The sequence below is a fragment of the Girardinichthys multiradiatus genome, chromosome 10 (assembly GCF_021462225.1).
Source record: "Girardinichthys multiradiatus isolate DD_20200921_A chromosome 10, DD_fGirMul_XY1, whole genome shotgun sequence".
Lineage (NCBI taxonomy): Eukaryota > Metazoa > Chordata > Actinopteri > Cyprinodontiformes > Goodeidae > Girardinichthys > Girardinichthys multiradiatus.
This window is the reverse complement of record NC_061803.1, coordinates 11,786,714-11,799,444: the sequence shown is the minus strand read 5'-3', so window position 1 is coordinate 11,799,444 and position 12,731 is coordinate 11,786,714.

Sequence of the window (12,731 nt, the reverse complement as noted above, 5' to 3'; positions counted from 1 at the left end):
GTGAGGTTAATAGGGTTTGCACAGAGTAACTTTTAACAAGGCAATTATCAGTTTCGAACCACAGATAAATGTCATTCTTACTTTATTTTAATAATCAAAGGATTCAACTATAGCCAAATATATCTCACTAATGACACAGCATGTATTACAACAGTGCTGTACGGGTTAGGGTAAAAACTGTTCCACTTATTCATCTTAAATGTCTTAATTTTGTACTTAAACTCCATGTTTGTATTTCAGCCTGTCCTCTTTGGGAGTGGAATAGTTATATAAAATACAATTTCATTGATTTTTTTTTAAACTACAAGGTTGTCTTAGCATATGTATAGTCAAAATTATATATACGGGGGCATGCCAGTAGCACAGGCGTAAACCACATGACCCAATTTCACAGGTTTCAGTCCTCGAAGCAGTTGTTGTGGGTTCGACTCCCAGCCCCGGTGACCTTTGCTGCATGTCTTCTCCCTTTCTCCACTCCTTTCTTGTCTGCTTACTGTCAAAACATTTTGAAAAATAAAGGCCACAAAAACAATTATTAATACAGCTGTAAATATGTACAAGCATTCAGTAATAAATGGCTTATTACCATACGCTTAACAGATGCCAATCAGTTCAAGTCAAAAGTAATGCTACATTACAAAATAATAATCAATACAGATCTGTCTACAACAATGATACGGCTCAAATCAAAGTCGTACCACTATTCGGCATTATAACATAAAGGCTTACAAATCAGGTTTTTCAGTCCCGAAGAAGCTGACGATCAGGAGGTCTGCCGTGAAGCAGCCCGCGGAGCATAGAAAGTCTCTGGTGTAGGAGTCGGCGAAGAAGCTGACGATTAGGAGGCCTGCTGCGAAGAAGCTGGCGATTGTGAGGTCTACCGTGAAGCAGCCAACGGAGCCAAGAAAGTCTGTGGCGTAGGAGTTGGCGCTTAGAAGGTCTGCGGCATCGAAGCCAGCGGCGAAGAAGCCGACGATCTGGAGGCCTGCGGCGTCGAAGCCAGTGGTGAAGAAGACGACGATCTGGAGGCCTGCGACGAAGAAGCCGATGACCTGGAGGCCTGCGGCGATGAAGAAGCCATCGGTTTGGAGGCCTGCAGCGAAGTAGCTGCCGTTCTGGAAGCCTGCAGCGAAGTAGGTGCCGGTCTGGAGGCCTGCAGTGAAGCAGATGCCGGTCAGGAGGCCTGCAGCGAAGCAGGTGCTGGTCAGGAGGCCTGCAGCGAAGATGCAGATGGTCAAGAGACTGGCGACGAAGATGCAGGCATCTAGGAGGTCTGTGGCAAGGCCAGGTTAACCCACGAAGCGAGATCTTAGGAGACTTGGGCCCGGCGTCCGGTTTGGACCCACGCTGAAACCCAGAAGACCTGGACCCGGCGTCCGGCTTGGACCCAGGTGGGAACCTTGGAGGCTTGGACCTGGGGACGACTTGGACCCAGGCATGGCGTCATCAGGCGTAGAGTCTTCTGGCGTAGAATCTGGCGTAGAGTCAGTCGGCCCTGGAACACCATCGATCGGCTCTGGAGCACTGTAAGTCAGCTCGGGAGCACAGGCCAGAGTCAGTCTGGACAGGAACACAGTCAGTCTGGCCACAGTCAGTCGGCCCTGGAGCCAGGATCAGAGCCGGTTCATCCTCGAACCCCTCCGGAACAGGGAGTAGAGGCGGTTCGTCCCCGAACCCCTCCGGAACAGGAAGTAGAGGCAGTTCGTCCTCGAACCCCTCTCGAAACTCAGGAACCTGGATGAGAGGCGGTCCATCCTTGGACCCCTGTCGAAACATAGAGACTTGGCTGGGGGGCGGTCCTCCCTCAGATCGTTTTCGGACCCTGAACACTGGGACAGGTGGAACTGGGGCTGGAGTGTCCGGCTGAACTCCAGCAAAGGCTTGGGATTGCAGGCTAAAAACCTCAGAAAGGACTCCCCATAAGAACCCCAGAAGATGAGCCGGCTGAGTTGGGTTCTCCGGTAGCTGAGCGGAAGATGGCAATGGAGCTGTTTCTGAGAGGTCTGGTTGATCTCCAGGGAGAACCAGAGTTTGGTCGTCAACTGACCCCCAGCGAGAATAGATGCTGGAGCATCAGGTCGGACCCCCACGGTGTTAACTTATAAACAGATTGGCTTTACAAGGAATTTTTGCAGACTAATCTGCCTTTAAATGTCTCTTTCCTGTTGGTGTAATTATCCAAAGCACGGCACACTCATTTCCATGTGTTAAATGCCCCAAAAATGGCTGACATACGACAGTTTCACTCATCAAAAAGTGACAGAAACCCACAAAGTATCTATTCTTTATTTCTACACACCCAGTAGTCCTGGTCTCACTTTAACTATATAGCAGAAACCTTTTCCACAGATCACAACCAAGATTTCCCTTACAAATAACTTATTTTATGCTATCACTTGAGAATCTATCAACATCTATGAACACATTTGTATGCCAAAATCAAAAATGTAAACAACACAGCTTCAAAAAGTGAACTGTTAGAACAATTTTGATCAAAAGTCAAACAAGATTCAAAATCAACATAACAATTCAACTTGAAATATTTTTTCCTCTCAGAAATCCAAATAAATATATTAAAAAATAGGCCATGCAACTGTCAGTTTTACTTACATCTTGACAGGAGGCAATATGCAACAGAATACTGGATACATTAACACAACTTTTGTTTTCAATGACATACCTCACAGGCAAATGTTCCTGTATTGGCTTTGAATTGCATCTTCACGCAGTTTTGGTGGAACCATCGTGGCCACACATCACATCCGACTGTGGCTCAGTAAGAAGAGTAGTCGTCTTGCAATCAGGAGGTTGTGAGTTAGATTCCAGCTTCCTCCTACTATATATCGATGTGTCCCTGGCCAAGGCACTTAAGCTGCATACCAATCTGCGTATCGGTGTACGAATGTGTGAGCGTTAGTGAGTGCGATTAGGTGAATGTGACTCTAGTGTAAATCAGCACTCAGACTGAGATGTTACGTGAGCTGAATCGCAGACTGGATGTGATCCTACAAGATCGTAGGCAGGTTGCGGTTCCTGGACTCGGGGGTGAAATGGGATAAATCTTGGAGAAAGTTGTTCGCTCGGATCTGGCGAAAGACCAGGAATTTGGCTGTTTGGATTCGCCTTTGAGAAGCACCAGCGAGACTCTCAAGGCTGACGGAAAATTAAGAGTCAGCCTAACCCAAATAATTATTGTTTTTCTGAATCTGGCTCCCCTGCACGGCCTTGATTGCTGGCTATCTTCAACCGTCTCCTGGAAGTTATGTAAACATGACGCTCTGCTCCCTCTGCCCCCTCCCTTCCCTGAGGACATCTGTGGACCTGCTCAGAACTTTGTGGCCGGTTGATGAACATTTCAATGTACCATCAAGGACAATGGCCTCGGTGACAGTGCTTCATGGACTTACTTGCACACACTCACTTGCACACACACACATGCTCAAGATAAACATATGCACCCCCACACATCGCCTTCACCGTTCCCAGCATGATGTTGTTTTGTAAATTTGTTGCTTCTTTGTGCTGAGGTTTTTTGCAATCTCAAACTGTATCCTGCTAAGGATAAAGTGTGAAATATGATTTTTTTCCTCTACTTACCTAATGTGGCCTCTTTTCTCATCTAGCAAGGGCAGCGCCTGTGAGTGGGCAGCAAAGCCTCGGTGACCTGTCCCCGCTTGTCTTGTGTCATGATGTATGTTTGGATGGGTTGTACTGGAATTCTAATTTCCCCTCGGGGATCAATAAAGTATCTTTTAATTTTAATTAATTTAATTAATTAATTAATTTAATTTAAATACAAACCCAATAAAGCAACATACAAAGTTCATATAATTAACGTTTAAACAACAACTGGAATTATACGCATTATTCTTTTTGTTTGGAATATATTCAAACTTTATTCATTTTGAAAAGGTCTTACAATGTAATAAAGTTCAACGGGAGAAGATGGGGTGAAATGTCAAAGAAAAAGTGCGTTGAAAAAACAGGTCAATTTTAAGAACGTGATAACTAAATTGAACAGTTTTGGCAATTTTGTGGATAATTAAAATCCACAGGAAAGAAAAACACAAATGTTAGGGCAGATTAGTCCTTCTCTTTAAAACTTTGTGGCATAAATACTTTTTGGCAGAGAAAAACCAAGACTTTTGCCCATTTGATAAATGTTTTGCACTGAATTACTTCATAAATTTTGTCAAATCTGTACAATATATTCCCTCAAGGTGAGACAGAGTCATTTCAGGCATATATAGCATTTCATGTGTCTGAGAAAATGCTGTAAATAATTTTTGGCAGGTGAAAAACCCCTAAATTGTACTTTTGGGGATTTGTTTTAGTGTGGGCGGGTCTGTGCTCAGCAAGATCTATTAAATATGATCCCTCTCAATGAAATAAAGCAATTTTATGCAGAAATCCTATTCCATGGGTCATGGATTAAGCCATAATCAGTTTTTGGCCGGTGGAATACCCCTAATTGTACTTTTGGGGATTTGTTTTAGTGTGGGCAGGTCTGTGCCCAGCAAGATGTATTAAATATGATCCCTCTCAATGAAATAAAGCAATTTTATGCAGACATCCTATTCCATGGGTCATGGATTAAGCCATAATCAGTTTTTGGCAGGTGAAATACCCCCAAATTGTACTTTTTGGGGATCTTTTTCAGTGTGGGCGAGTCTGTACTCAGCAAGATCTATTAAATGTGATTCCCCTAGTGTTTTATGAGTAAGAAAATAATACATGATCAATTCTTGGCAGGTGAAATAGTTTTATTTGGTCCATTTGGGGACCTTTTTCAGTGTGGGAATGATTGTTTGTTGCAGGATCAGTAAATTATAATCCCTTTGAATGAAATAAAGTTATTTTAGGCAGAAATTACATTTTATGGGTCAGAAAACAAGCCTTGATCACTTTTTGGCAGGTGAAATACCCAGATATTGTCCATGCTGGGCTTTTCTTTAGTGTGGGATGGATTGTGTTCAGCAGAATCAATAAAATACAATCCCCCTGAATGGAATAAAGTTATTTTAGGCAGAAATAACATTTCATGGGTCAGAAAACAAGCCTTGATCAACTTTTGGCAAACAAAATATTGCAATATTTTTCATTTTGTTTATTTTATTTAGTGTGGAATGGGCAGTGTTCAGTAAGATCAGTAAAATATAATTTCTCAGACTGAAGCAGAGCACTTTTAGGCTGAAATTACATTTCAATGGTCAGAAAAAAGACCATAATCAATTTTTGGCAGAGGAAAAAAGCTAGATTTCTGACTATTTTTGCAATTTTGAGAGGTCTGTGAAATTCAGCTCATCAGTAAAACAGTCATTTAAGGCAGAAATTACATTTCATTGGTCAAGACAAATTGGCCATAATCATTTTTTAGCAGAGAAAAACATCGATTTTTGGCTGTTTGGGACTTACTTCATGTCTTCAGTGAGATCTGTAAAATGTAGTTCCTCTGAGTGAAATACAGTTTATAATTTCGAAATTTTGCAACCTGTTCTGTTTTTGTTTTTTTCAAAATAAATGAATAACAACCACCTTAAAAAATATAGGTCAAAAAACTTTTTTTTTATTTGATAATTTATGGAGTTACACCATCACAGTACAATTGCGTGACAGAGTGGTTCTAAATCTAAGCAAAGTTAGTGCAGATAAATGATCAAAAGTTTATTTTTACTGCTACGAAAGCGTGAAACCGACACTTTCACAGTGAGAACGTCGCCAGTTTTATAAGAAGCAAAGGATAAACGAGACACACCTTTGCTGTAATATTGGCCGTACAAATATAACTGTTTTATTTGTCTTTCTTTTGTTGACTTCAAGAGCTAAACCACCGAGAAAGAACTCTCAAAACCAGACACTCAGCTGACAGGCTGGGCGCACTCCTGCGACAAGCCCCTCCCCCTCTCGCTGCTCGCTGCTTCGCGGGGAAGCGCCCAAATTTACCCAATCAGTTTTTTGGCAGACCATCACTTTACGGCACAACACTCTTGTAGAGATTCATTATTAGAGAAGGGAAAGATGGAGTATCTTATTTAGCAGCGGAAATAATCATGTGCTCCAGAGCAATTCAATTCAATTCAAAAATACTTTATTAATCCCAAAGGGAAATTAAATGTTGTTGTAGCTCATCATGAGGGTTTCTTCAAAGAACCGTTGTAGATGCTGATGGCTGTGGGCAGGAAGGATCTCCTGTAGCGCTCCATCTTACAGCTGATCTGAGGAGGCCTCTGACTGAAGACACTCTGTTGTTGTAGGACAGTCTCATGAAGAGGATGCTCAGGGTTCTCCATAATGTTCTTCATTTTATGAATAATCCTTCTTTCCACAATGATCTCCAGAGGTTCCAGAGGAGTCCCCAGAACAGAGCCAACCTTCTTTATCAGCTTGTTGAGCTTTTTTAAGTCCCTGGCTCTGATGCTGCTTCCCCAGCAGATGATGGCAGAAGAGATCACACTTTCCACAACAGACTTAAAGAAGATATGCAGCATCTTTCTGCAAACACCAAAGGACCTAAGCTTCCTCAAGAAGTACAGTCTGCTCTGTCCCTTCCTGTAGATGGCTTCACAGTTGCATCTCCACTCCAGTCTGTTATCCAGGTGAACACCGAGGTATTTATACTCCTCCACCACCTCCACTTCTTCTCCCATGATGGAAATAGTGTTTGACTTATTCCTGTTTCTCTTAAAATCTACAATCATCTCCCTTGTTTTAGTCACGTTCAAAATGAGATGATTATTTCCACACCATGCCACAAAGCGGTCCACCACCTTCCTGTACTCAGCTTCTTGTCCATCTCTGATCCACCCCACGACTGCAGAATCATCCGAGTATTTCTGCAGATGACAGGAGTCTGTCTTGTACTGGAAGTCTGAGGTGTACAGAGTGAAAAGGAATGGTGAGAGTACAGTCCCCTGTGGTGCTCCTGTGCTGCTGACTACCTGGTTAGACTCACAACCCTTCAGTCTCACAAACTGTGGTCTGTTTGTCAGGTAGTCTTTGATCCAGGAGATTGTTGAGGCCTCCACCTGAGTCTTCTGGAGTTTCTGACAAAGCAAATCAGGTTGGATTGTATTAAATGCACTGGAGAAATCAAAGAACATGATTCTCACAGTGCTGCTGGCTTTGTCCAGATGACAGTGGGTTTGCTGAAGCAGGTGTATGATGGCATCTTCAACTCCAACTTCACAGCGATAAGCAAACTGAAGGGGGTCCTGATGGTTTACTGTTTGCTTACTCAGGTGGACCAACAGGAGTCTCTCTAGGACCTTCATGATGTGGGATGTCAGGGCAACAGGTCTATAGTCATTGAGGACTGATGGGTGAGTTTTCTTTGGTACCGGAACATGACAGGAGGTCTTCCACAACACCGGAACCTTCTTCTGGGCCAGGCTAAGGTTGAAGAGGTGCTGCAGAATCCTACAGAGCTGCTCTGCACAGGCCTTCAGGACTCTGGGGCTGACATGATCTGGACCTGCAGCCTTATTCCTATTCAGTCTCTCCAGTTGCATCTTCACTTGACTTCTTGAGACACACAGGCGGAAGGGGGAAGCAAAGGAAGCATCAGCATCTTCTGATATGGTTGAAGGCAAACATGTAGAAGCAGAAGGGTGTAAGGCTGAGGTGGAAGATAAAAAATTTGAGGTGTTACTGGACAGCTGTGGGTCAAAGGAAGTTGGAATGTCTGTTTGGCTGTGAGCAGGAGAGGAGGATGCGAAGCTTGTTTCTGAACTGAACCTATTGAAGAATGTGTTCAGTTCATTGGTTCTGTCCAGACCTCCATCGGTCTGATCATCCTTCTGCTTGAAGCCTGTGATCTTCTTCATCCCTGTCCACACATCTCTGATATTGTTTTTCTGGAGCTTGCTCTTCAGCTTCTTCTTGTACACCTCCTTGCTGTCTTTTATCTTGACTTTAAGTTGCTTCTGTAAACTCCTCAATAATTCTCTGTCTCCCTTTCTGAAGGCTCTTTTTTTCTTGTTAAGCAGGTCCTTCAGGTCACTGGTGATCCAAGGTTTGTTATTGGGGAAGCATCTCACGGTTCTGGCGGGGATGATGTTATCCACACAGAAGTTTATATAGTCGGTTACACACTCAGTCATGGCATTGATGTCCTCTCCATGTGGCTGGCACAGTGCGTCCCAGTCTGTAGCCTCAAAGCAACCTTGCAGAGCTTCTTCAGCTTCTTGTGACCATTTTCTCACAGTCCTCTTTATTACAGGTTGCCTCTGAACAAGGGGCTTATATTTCGAGCAGAGAAAAACAAGATTGTGATCTGATTTGCCTAGAGGAGGTCTTGCTGTAGAGATGTATGAGTCCTTGACATTTGCATAAAACAATTCCAATGTTTTGTTTTCTCTGGTAGAGCAGCTGACAAATTGTTGAAACGTTGAAAGTGTAGCAGAGAGTGAAACATGGTTAAAATCACCAGAAATTGCCACAAAAGCATTGGGGTCTTGTGTCTGTAGCTTAGCAACAACTGAGCTGATGGCATCACATGCAGTGTCAACAACAGCGGAAGGTGGAACGTAAACTGTTGCCAAAATAACACTGGTGAACTCTCTGGGTAAATCATATGGATGAAAACTTACTGCCAACAGAAAAACAAGATTGTGATCTGATTTGCCTAGAGGAGGTCTTGCTGTAGAGACGTATGAGTCCTTGACATTTGCATAAAACAAATCCAATGTTTTGTTTTCTCTGGTAGAGCAGCTGACAAACTGTTGAAACATGCAGCTGGGACATGCAAGTCTTGTTCAAAACGCCGCTCCAATTCACCATCAAGTAGATCCAGGACCTCAAAGTATATTTTTCTACAATAATCCACTGAGTTCTGGAATGTGAGTGCAGATTCTCTTCCTGAATCTGGTCTAGCATGGCGTTTCTGTTGCCGGGGCAACACTGGGGCGTCTCTGAGATCTCGCGAGTGTTCCAAAATGTTTTTGTAAAACTCCTCAAAAACGTGATCTGACCTCTTTCTCTGAAAGAAGCTCCTTGTGAAAGCTACAGCCTTTTGTGCATCCTGTAATGATATGTTTACAGTCTGTATGGTTCTAGACAGCTGGTCAGTTGGAGAAAAACACATGAGCGCCAGATGCAGACCAAAAAATGTGCTAAATTTGTCCAGCGCAGCCAAAATTCCCCCAGCTTTCCTACCAGCATCGCTGTATGATTCTTCATTTATTTCAGTCATCAGCGTGGAAAGTAAACCGTACTTGTCAAGGACAAATTTCACTGCACCCGTCCATCTCGTTGGGCAAAGAGTGCGCAGGTTACTATTACCGGGGGCCATTTCATGTTTTAAGACTTGAAACAGGAACAGGTGAAATAATCTGGGATAATATTGAATGAGAAACTGAATTAATCAGTTCAATTATTATCTCATGGCTAATTTCTAGAATTGCCCACTCAAGGTGGCAGCAGGTTGGAGTAGCTCTGTTACTTTTGATTCTGATTTATTCTTTTTTGGGAACTATTCCTCTTGTGGTGGATACAGTTGATTTTTTTTGGATGACTGTCCACTCCAGTGTCGGATGCTGTGCAACTTGGAGGATTTTTCTTAATACTTTCTATTTTTGGACATTTGTTATGATGCATTGCCATGGCAACAGGGTTGTTTCTTACCACCGGGAGCAGCTGATTAATATCTCAAAAGCTCAAATAATACTTCAGCTTTTTAACCATACGAGCAGACAGAGATTTAAAGAGGAGCGGCAAATGTAAAGGACGTGGACTGGCAGTACTTGTGAACAACAGATGGTGTAATCCAGGACATGTTACTGTGAAGTGTCATTTCTGCAGTCCAGATATTGAACTGTTGGCAGTAAGTTTTCATCCATATTATTTACCCAGAGAGTTCACCAGTGTTATTTTGGCAACACCTTCCGCTGTTGCTGACACTGCATGTGATGCCATCAGCTCAGTTGTTGCTAAGCTACAGACACAAGACCCCAATGCTTTTGTGGCAATTTCTGGTGATTTTAACCATGTTTCACTCTCTGCTACACTTTCAACATTTCAACAGTTTGTCAGCTGCTCTACCAGAGAAAACAAAACATTGGAATTGTTTTATGCAAATGTCAAGGACTCATACATCTCTACAGCAAGACCTCCTCTAGGCAAATCAGATCACAATCTTGTTTTTCTCTGCTCGAAATATAAGCCCCTTGTTCAGAGGCAACCTGTAATAAAGAGGACTGTGAGAAAATGGTCACAAGAAGCTGAAGAAGCTCTGCAAGGTTGCTTTGAGGCTACGCACTGTGCCAGCCACATGGAGAGGACATCAATGCCATGACTGAGTGTGTAACCGACTATATAAACTTCTGTGTGGATAACATCATCCCCGCCAGAACCGTGAGATGCTTCCCCAATAACAAACCTTGGATCACCAGTGACCTGAAGGACCTGCTTAACAAGAAAAAAAGAGCCTTCAGAAAGGGAGACAGAGAATTATTGAGGAGTTTACAGAAGCAACTTAAAGTCAAGATAAAAGACAGCAAGGAGGTGTACAAGAAGAAGCTGAAGAGCAAGCTCCAGAAAAAAAATATCAGAGATGTGTGGACAGGGATGAAGAAGATCACAGGCTTCAAGCAGAAGGATGATCAGACCGATGGAGGTCTGGACAGAACCAATGAACTGAACACATTCTTCAATAGGTTCAGTTCAGAAACAAGCTTCGCATCCTCCTCTCCTGCTCACAGCCAAACAGACATTCCAACTTCCTTTGACCCACAGCTGTCCAGTAACACCTCAAATTTTTTATCTCCCACCTCAGCCTTAGACCCTTCTGCTTCTACATGTTTGCCTTCAACCATATCAGAAGATGCTGATGCTTCCTTTGCTTCCCCCTTCCACCTGTGTGTCTCAAGAAGTCAGGTGAAGAGACAACTGGAGAGACTGAATAGGAATAAGGCTGCAGGTCCAGATCATGTCAGCCCTAGAGTCCTGAAGGCCTGTGCAGAGCAGCTCTGTGGAATTCTGCAGCACTTCTTCAACCTTAGCCTGGCCCAGAAGAAGGTTCCGGTGTTGTGGAAGACCTCCTGTCATGTTCCGGTACCAAAGAAAACTCACCCATCAGTCCTCAATGACTATAGACCTGTTGCCCTGACATCTCACATCATGAAGGTCCTAGAGAGACTCCTGTTGGCCCACCTGATTAAGCAAACAGTAAACCATCAGGACCCCCTTCAGGTTGCTTATTGCTGTGAAGTTGGAGTTGAAGATGCCATCATACACCTGCTTCAACAAACCCACTGTCATCTGGACAAAGCTAGCAGCACTGTGAGGATCATGTTCTTTGATTTCTCCAGTGCATTTAATACAATCCAACCTGATTTGCTTTGTCAGAAACTCCAGAAGACTCAGGTGGAGGCCTCAACAATCTCCTGGATCAAAGACTACCTGACAAACAGACCACAGTTTGTGAGACTGAAGGGTTGTGAGTCTAACCAGGTAGTCAGCAGCACAGGAGCACCACAGGGGACTGTACTCTCACCATTCCTTTTCACTCTGTACACCTCAGACTTCCAGTACAAGACAGACTCCTGTCATCTGCAGAAATACTCGGATGATTCTGCAGTTGTGGGGTGGATCAGAGATGGACAAGATGCTGAGTACAGGAAGGTGGTGGACCGCTTTGTGGCATGGTGTGGAAACAATCATCTCATTTTGAACGTGACTAAAACAAGGGAGATGATTGTAGATTTTAAGAGAAACAGGAATAAGTCAAACACTATTTCTATCATGGGAGAAGAAGTGGAGGTGGTGGAGGAGTATAAATACCTCGGTATTCACCTGGACAACAGACTGGAGTGGAGATGCAACTGTGAAGCCATCTACAAGAAGGGACAGAGCAGACTGTACTTCTTGAGAAAGCATAGGTCCTTTGGTGTTTGCAGCAAGATGCTGCATATCTTCTATAACTCTGTTGTGGAGAGTGTGATCTCTTCTACCATCATCTGCTGGGGAAGCAGCATCAGAGCCAGGGACTTAAAAAAGCTCAACAAGCTGATAAAAAAGGCTGGCTTTGTTCTGGGGACTCCTCTGGAACTTTGAGCTGGGCGTCAAGCTGGGACCAAATAGTCTGCTCTTGGGATGAATACATGTTGTAATAAACTACAGCCTCTCTATATTTTCTTCTTTCATGTTTTCGAAAAGAGCACACAGCATTTTTCCAGTTTTGGAATCCAAGCACAGAGAAAGCGTTTTCATTAGTTTTGCTTGATCCCCCTTTAATAGTCCAAAGGTGACACTGAATGCAGAATATTTTTGCCCGTGTTTGACTCAGCGTTAGCCACTTGAAATCTTTAAACCACTGTGGTTGAACAGACCGGTTTTTCTGTGTCACACCTTTGAGACTTTGCCAGATATGGAAGCAAATCGTTACCATATTTCAAATGAAAAAGCATTTCTGGAAATGCTTTTTCATTTGAAATATGGTAACGATTTGCTTCCATTGCCAGATCCCTACAGCAGCCGCTGGAGCAGTGAACTTCTGCCTAGCTTGTAGAAGATGTGGAAGCTGGGAGCTCTGGAGCAATAGAGGATACTACAGTCGGGCCTGAAGGCGGCAAACATTTTTCTGGAGGAGCGGCTTTCACATTGACAGAACAGAGTGACCAAATTAACAAATGCAGATAGATTAACATGTGCTGTAGATTAAATTGCTCGCTGGATGACACCCACCAGATATAGTATGGACAGCCGAGGCAGCAGCGGCACACCCAGGGTTATCC